The 7597-nt window shown below is 39.0% G+C and overlaps 1 pseudogene; it reads right to left on the bottom strand.

Annotated features, from left to right (window-relative positions):
• Positions 1–728: 728 nt before the first annotated feature.
• The window catches only part of LOC110316178, a 53366-nt pseudogene continuing 46497 nt past the window's right edge, over positions 729–7597 (bottom strand).

Below are 7597 nucleotides of genomic sequence, written 5' to 3'. Positions count from 1 at the left end.
GAGTCTGCAATTTCTTAGTTCTAAGGCAAAAAGCTGACGGTTGTTTTTTCCTAGAAAATTCTCTGCAATTGTGATTATTGGGTTCAGCAAATGACAAAGTGCTTTTTATCTTAAAATTATAGCTAAAAAATTAAAATTCTTTGATTGGTCTAAATTTATAAGATTTGTGTAGCCACTTCATTTGTTTTTGGACTGGTCTTTAAGGCATAAATATGCTCTGCATGTCTTGGTCATAGAGTATTGGTTTATAAGTTATTGGGTATGATTAAAAAGGTGTAACATTGGTAACAAGAAGGTTAGATTTAAATTGGTAACTCAGGGTTGGAGTTGTTTTAAACAACAACATGTGGCATAAACCAGCCCAGAAAACTAGGCCTCTAGGATACTTCTAAATTGAGATAATATTTTATGTACTTTTTTTTCAGGTTTTCAAAGGCATTTTTTATTCACTATTTTTGATGACTATAAATAAGTGTTTCCACTATGGAAAAGAAAGTAAGCACAGTACATTTTCATGACTGGGGATGGATTTCTGAAGTCGTGTTCAATGGTGTCAAAACTTGGAGAAAAAAAAAGTGTAAAAAAAAAAAACAAAATAAAAAAACAACCTGAAGATTGGAATTCAGTTCTTTATAAAGTCCCTTGTAAAAACAAAACAGAATAAAAACAAACCTTAAAGGGTAGGGCAAATTTTTAAAAAGGAAAGGAAAGGAAAAAGACAGAATGACTCATTGCTTCTCCTCATCTCTGGCCTCCCTCACTGAAAGGGCTTCCAGCTTCTCCGCCACCTTTTCAGCATTATCATTTTTGCCTGGTCCTTTCTTTTCTCTCTCTTCAATTTCTTTCCTGCATTCTTCAAACTTTGTATTGAACTTTTGTGCATTCTCAGCATTTAGGAAGCAGATGGCGAGCAGCTCAGGCTTGGGGCACTGGTCAGCAAAGTCGGCGTGGGTATTCCAGACCCAGGCTCGGTCACTGCCCGCATTCGGCTTCAGCTGCATCAATGGTGTGATATGGTGGTTGGCGCATCTCTTCAAGGTCTTGTCCCTCCTCATGAGAAGGCGGATGGTCCCTTTCTCCTTGTGCTTCACAAGCCTGATGTCTCCAGTGCCTTGCTCCTTCCATTCTGGGAGGTCATTCTCTGAAGCAAACCGGAACAGCTTTGCACGCATCTTACAAAGTTCCTCTTCATCTCCCTCCAGCGTTTTAATTTCTTGCTCAGGGAGAGACACTATTGGCTCGAACCGGGGGTCATGGTTGAACTCATCTGCATTCTCTGTGGAAGTATCATGGTCCCCGTGACAGTCCTTGGCGGCCGCCGTGGGGGCACAGCGACAGCGGCTCGATTAGCTCAGGCATCGCTGGCTCGGCGGCCTATTTTATGTAATTCTTATCCTAGAGAGTAGACTTATAAGAGATAAGATTTAAAACAATGTCTCTTTAATGAAGCATTAAATTTGCACTGTCATGCATTCATATGAATAAATTGTCAGGCAAACTTTGTAACATTAAAGTGATGTTTCTGGTATTGATTTTTAAGATAATAAATTGTTTAAAATTGAGTTTTGCTCACCAAAAGATATATATATGCTCACCAAAAGATATATATTTTTTTTCTAAGATTGTATAAAAAACTTAAAAATTATGGTTAAAATTGCCAATGTTCCATTGACTGCAGTTTGCAGTTTGATTGCAAATTTAAGCTCTTTAACTCACATATATATTGTAATTAGGATGATTACAAGAGTAATCATCTTATGAGAGCGCTAATGTAGCTCTCTGCGGCCATCTGGCCATACAAAGCAAAGACAGACATATCTAGATATATTCATCTTTGTGCAAAAATTGGACTCTCATACAGTTAGGCTATGGTTGTGCCTTGCAGGGGATTACCGTACAAGCAACTTTTTCACAATACTAAAGTTATAAGGAATGTTTTAAGTATAATCATCTTAAGAAAGACTGTCCAAAATTGGAGAAATAGACTGACAGTCAAATTGTTCCTCACTACAGGGCCAAGATTCAGGCAGTACCCTCAGATTAAAAAAAAAAAAAAAAAAAAAAAAAAATTACATTTGAGTTAATACAAAGCTCAGAGCAGCCTCAGTGGGGCTTGTGTGGCTTTCTTTTGTTTTGCAAACCATGCCTAGGGAAGTTCTTGCCTGCCTTCAGGGTAATTTCTTTCTAGTTAAAAGAACATTGTTGCAAATCTACCCAGATGTTGTTCTAAATAAAGTTTAAATTTAAGATTAATGAAAAATCAATGAGAATGTAAGACTTACAGAGGCATTACAATCTGGCCTGATTACTCCATATAAAATTATTATAGATTTGGAAGTTTGTTTTTTCCTTTGCATCCTGATAATCGTAATGGATTCACTTCTAGTGGGTTTGTGACCATTAAAAGGTTTTCCTTTAGGTATGGCTAATAGTCTTACATTATGTAAGAAAAATTTTTATTGTCTCTGCTTGCAAGAAGCTAAGAGTTTGAATCTTTCAGTGTGGAAAGTATTTTATTAGCTAATGCCTCTAAAGGGAAGTTTACTTCAAATCTTTGTTCTCACACAATGAGCTTTAAAATTCTGGGGAGTAGCTGTTGCTCCAGGAAAGATCCAGAGGCAATATCTTTTTAATATTTAGGGTTTTAGTTATACTAGAAAATTGTGGTACAGAAAAGTTAAGAAAGAAAAATTGATTTGCTTCAATTTTTTTTTTTTCAAAAGCTTCCAGGAGATATTAATTGGCTAAGACCTCAACTTAAGGTCCTAAGGTGACTTAAACCTTTGTTGGATGTTATCAAGAGAGATACAAATTAACTGGTAAAGAACAAAAGGCTTTGCAGAAAATAAAGGAAGCTTTTATAATTGTTATCAATTATAATCAATGGTAATTAAATATTAGCTGCTTATTTTATTTATGGTTATTAAATGTGCCCACAGCAATTCTTTGGCAAAAGAAAACGTTAATGTAAAATCATCTTTCTTCATCTCCAAGGAAAGTTTTAACATCCTGTTAGAGGCTGCTGTGGTGCTAATAAAGAATTGTAAGATAAATTCATGTATTTTAGAAAAACTATAACAAAAAAATGTGTCTTAAAAACCCGACGAAGTGCCTGTTCCTTGATCCAAACAGCAATCAAATTGGTTATTTCAGAATATTGATATTTGTCCTATTGCATACCATCATTTTAAATAAAACTGGTAATCATTATTCTAAAGATAAGTTGTTAAAAATTGCTTTTATGCATGCTTTTGTATCTTCTATAAATTCATGCATGCATGTATCCCATTTACTGTATTTAAAAATAGCCCTTCTATGGGAAAAAGTATATGTGACTTGGATCACATGTTTATTCTTTTGAGTTTCCTCCTGCTTCAACACAGATAATTAAATTGTGTGCTATAGACGGTGTTTTAAAATGTTGAATAATTAAGTTTTAATTTGTATATTAATAGTCTCTCTCTCTTTCTCTGTCTGTCTCTCTCTCTCTGTCTGTCTCTGTCTCTCTCTCTCTGTCTCTCTCTCTCTCTCTCTCTCTCTCTCTCTCTCTCTCTCTCTCTATATATATATATATATATATATATATATATATATATATATATATTAGAGCTTACAATTGCTTAAAATTGTCCCTCAGATACTATGAATTCTCTAATTTTCAATTGTTTATGCATATACAATTCATAAGAAAAAAAAATGCTGTTCTTTTAAGAAGACTGTCTTTGGACATGTAAGAATTTGTCCTAGATTGCCTAGACAAGACCTCTTAAGGCAGTGCCATGCTAGATTTATATCCCAGGCAGATTATAGACCTTACACAGGAATAATTGGCCGAATAATCTCATTCTTTACATCATCAAAATAGTAATGGCTTAAGATAATATTTTGGTATTTTTAGAGAATGTGCATGTCAAATTGTAAAGACTTGTTCTCAGTGTCCTCAGTTTCTACCTGTTTCCACATAATGGTGTTAATTCTTGAGGACTTATACTTAATCAATTATTGCAAATGAATACTCTTATTTCTGATTAAAATAGATAAATAAATAAATAAATATGCACATATGACTATTGATACCTTTTCAGGCTTTCTAGTTACAACTGCTCTACAAGAGAAACAACTAAAAGTATAATTAGTCATTGCCTATGCTAAAAAATTTTTTATACTTGGTGTTCCAAATCAGATTAAAACAGATATTGGAACTGGCTATTACAGTCAAGTATTTGAGATGTCTTGTGAAGAATTTAATGTTACCCATGTTACTGAGACTTTTTATAATTCTCAAAGACAAGGTATGGTGAAACTTTATAAACTATATCTTCTTAAAAAAACAAAGAAGGGGAGGAATTATATTCCCATGCACATTATTTAAGTCACATTTTTATTTTTATAATTTTAAAATTTCGATGTCAAAGAACTTGCTGAGTGCCTTATAGTGTCTTAAAACTAGGCACACTCATGTCTAGGTGAGATGAAAAGAATCTACTTATTGGCATGTGGCAGGATCCTCAACAGGTACTTAATATGGGAAAGAGGACATGCTTGTGTTTTCTCCACAGAATGCTGCAGGAGCATGACAGCTGCCAAAATGATTCATGTGACAGGCTGACGTGTGAGCTTGCTGAGTGCCCTGACAATGGTGACAAGAAAGCTGTATTGGGTATATGTTCTTGACCCACCTTTGCTTGCCTGTGCCCCAGATTAGACAAACTAAGTTGCCTTGCTTCAAGCTTTTTAACCTTATGGGACAGAGAACATTGGGGACTGTGGAAACTTACAATAATTAGTCAAAAAGAGGAATTATAATGACTCTTCTCTTTCCTTTAAAATGACCAGTTATTCTAAATCATGGACTGGTCTAGTAATAATTCCAATATTAGAGATCCCCATTACGATGATAGCTAAAAATCTTTATTAGCTAGCCGAGTTAACTTGGAGCTTAGCCTATTTACATGAGAAACAGCCTTTCTGTTGATTCTCAAAGCCAACTCCCTCACATCTGGAGGCCAGAGTTTGAGCTTGAATGTTGCTAATTTGCAGAGTACCTGGACTTCCCCATAGAAGCCTTTATCCTGTTGCTTTTCAAATCTTGCTTTGTATTTCAAGCAGGTCAGTCACCACCCTACAGTCTGTCTTCAGCAAGCTTGCAGGCTCGCCTCCAGCAAGCACAGGTGACAGAAATTCATCTATATGAAGAAACATATTGAGTATATATTGTGGCTTTGGTCTGATTGGGAATAAGGTGTGCTATGAGGGCCAGTTAGCCAATGATGGTCAACTAAGGTTTCTGAACTATGTTGATCTAAGACAGAGGTATATGCCAAGAGGCCGTGGTTTATTAATAATACACCACAGAGCCATGTTTGTGCAAAATAAACACAAGCAAGCTGCATAGACTTCCTTGAAGGATAAGAATAGTTCATACAAAACCTAGTCCCAAGCCAGGCATGGCCACCAGCCACCATAATTCCCAGGCAGGACCAAGGAACATAAATAAATGTTATGCCCCAGTCCAGCTAATTTTTATTATATATTTAGGGAGGAATTGTATCCTCCCCCAGCCTTGAGCAGGCTGGTTCAGACCTTGCTGCCACTGTGAATGAGACCACCTGGGATGGAGTCTTCTGACCTAGATGGTTCTACTGCCCTGTCACCTGCTGCTGCTCTTCTCCAAGATGCTGCTACCTGCTGAGACGCTGAACCTGCCTTCCTGAGACAGCCAGCAACTGGCAACCGACTCCTTCCTGCCAAACTAGTACTGTCAGCCTCATTGCTAACAGGCTGGCAACAGGCATCAAGAGTGGATTGGCGGGAGATGGGCTTTCCCCCTTTATAAGCACAGATTGCTAGTAAACACTGGGCCTTGATCAGCTCTTTGTCTTGGTCTCATTTCTTCTCTCGACGTTCCTTCNTTTACAGCTCTGGCCTCCCACTCAGGAACCCAGTTTGTGTGGCTGCAGGCGGCTACAGGTTCCCAGGACTTTTCACCTCTAATTATGCTATTCGTAGCTTTTATGTTTTGGGCGGATAAACCAAACAGCAGACCATGCCAAGGTGATGGGGTGGGGCAGCGAAGGGATGGGGTGGGGCAGCGAAGTGAGTAGAAGAGCAGAGAAGAGGAGAGAGAAAGAGGAGAAAGAGAAGAGAAGAAGAGGGGGAAGGGGGGAAGAGAAGAAGAGAAGAGCTAGGAGGGGTGAAGAGAGGAGAAGAAAGTGAGGAGGGGGTGATCCCCTAATTTATAGGGAGAATGACATCACATCAATGAGGGTGGGGACTGAACCAGGTGAGTTGTGGGATTGAGGGTCATTGTCCTGGCAACGCAGGTCTAGTGTCACATGGTTGGGCCAGGCCTTGGAGTGTCCTGGTGCTAACATTCCTCCCTTCTTGTTATTATAAAAAGAAGGGGATAAAAAGAGGGGAAACCAATGGTGAAGAGGGAATAGGGGCGTTGTGTCTCTTAAGCTACTTCCTNCTGTTTAGGGGCGTCGTCACTTTTCAGGGTATATCTGTTCTTCACCATCAGAGTTTGTATGGCAATCGTCTGAATCAGGTTCTCCAATGGACAGTGATTCTTTTGTGGGCAGCGGCTGGTAATCCTGTAACAGGAGCTGAATAACAGCTTGGTTAGACTTGTTGCTGAAGGAATGTAGAGACAAGATTAATAAGGCAAGGGGCGATTGAGACATATTGTCTCTGGATGTGGATGGTACTTACTGGGAGCTGGGCTGAGTTTTTTTGGTAAAGCTTACCAGCAACTCCTATTTCCCACCTGGGATCCCATGGGTCTTGAATGTAGAGGAGTATCTTGCGGAATCAATAGAAGTGATTAATCTGTGTCCCTAGCAGGTGTATCTCACAAGACCAGTATGGGCAGCCCCCATACACGTCTGGCCATTTTCTGCAATAATCTTTTGTCTGGTCAAAGAGAAAGCAGGTATAAAGGTCATAATATGCAGATGTAGTAACAGACATAGGGACAATGGCAATCTGGATCAGCTCCTGGCACCCAGCTATGGAGCAGTTTCCTGATCCTATTTGGAAAGTCTGCTTGTTGTCAGCAGGTGTTTTTTTTGAACTTCGAATCTTCAGATGTAAGGACTACGCTTGATGGAAATGAACAGCAGGGAAAAGATGAAAAAGCCACAACTAATCCTGTGTCTCATCCAGCGAGGTTGGGTTTGGCTGTCGAAGTGAAGCCTCATTTTCTAGGATGGGAGACAAGATGGGTGGTCTCGATGTCTTCCGGAGCTTAACGGAGCACGGTCCTGTTAGGGTTATGTGTATGAAGAGGAATCATCTTTAGGTGGGGGAATGAAGGGTTTTAGGTGAGACAGGTGGACCCAATGAGAGTCCCTCAAGTTTAGCAGCTGTAGGAGTTACAAGGATTACCTTAAAAGGACCCTGCCACTTTGGAGAGAAAGGTGAAGGTTGATGACCTGGGGGAGATAAAAGGACTTGATCTCCAATATTAACAGGTAATGGGCAGGAAACAGAGTGTGGTCGAGGTAGGTGATGGTCAGCAAAGTTCCATAGGAGAGAGCGAAGATGAGAGAGTAATGGGGTAAGCAAATGATCTGGAAGGGGAGAGCGCTTGGGC

Source organism: Mus pahari, chromosome 2, assembly GCF_900095145.1.
Source record: "Mus pahari chromosome 2, PAHARI_EIJ_v1.1, whole genome shotgun sequence".
Lineage (NCBI taxonomy): Eukaryota > Metazoa > Chordata > Mammalia > Rodentia > Muridae > Mus > Mus pahari.
Note: the sequence above shows the minus strand (reverse complement) of the source record. Positions and strands in the feature narration are given on the sequence as shown.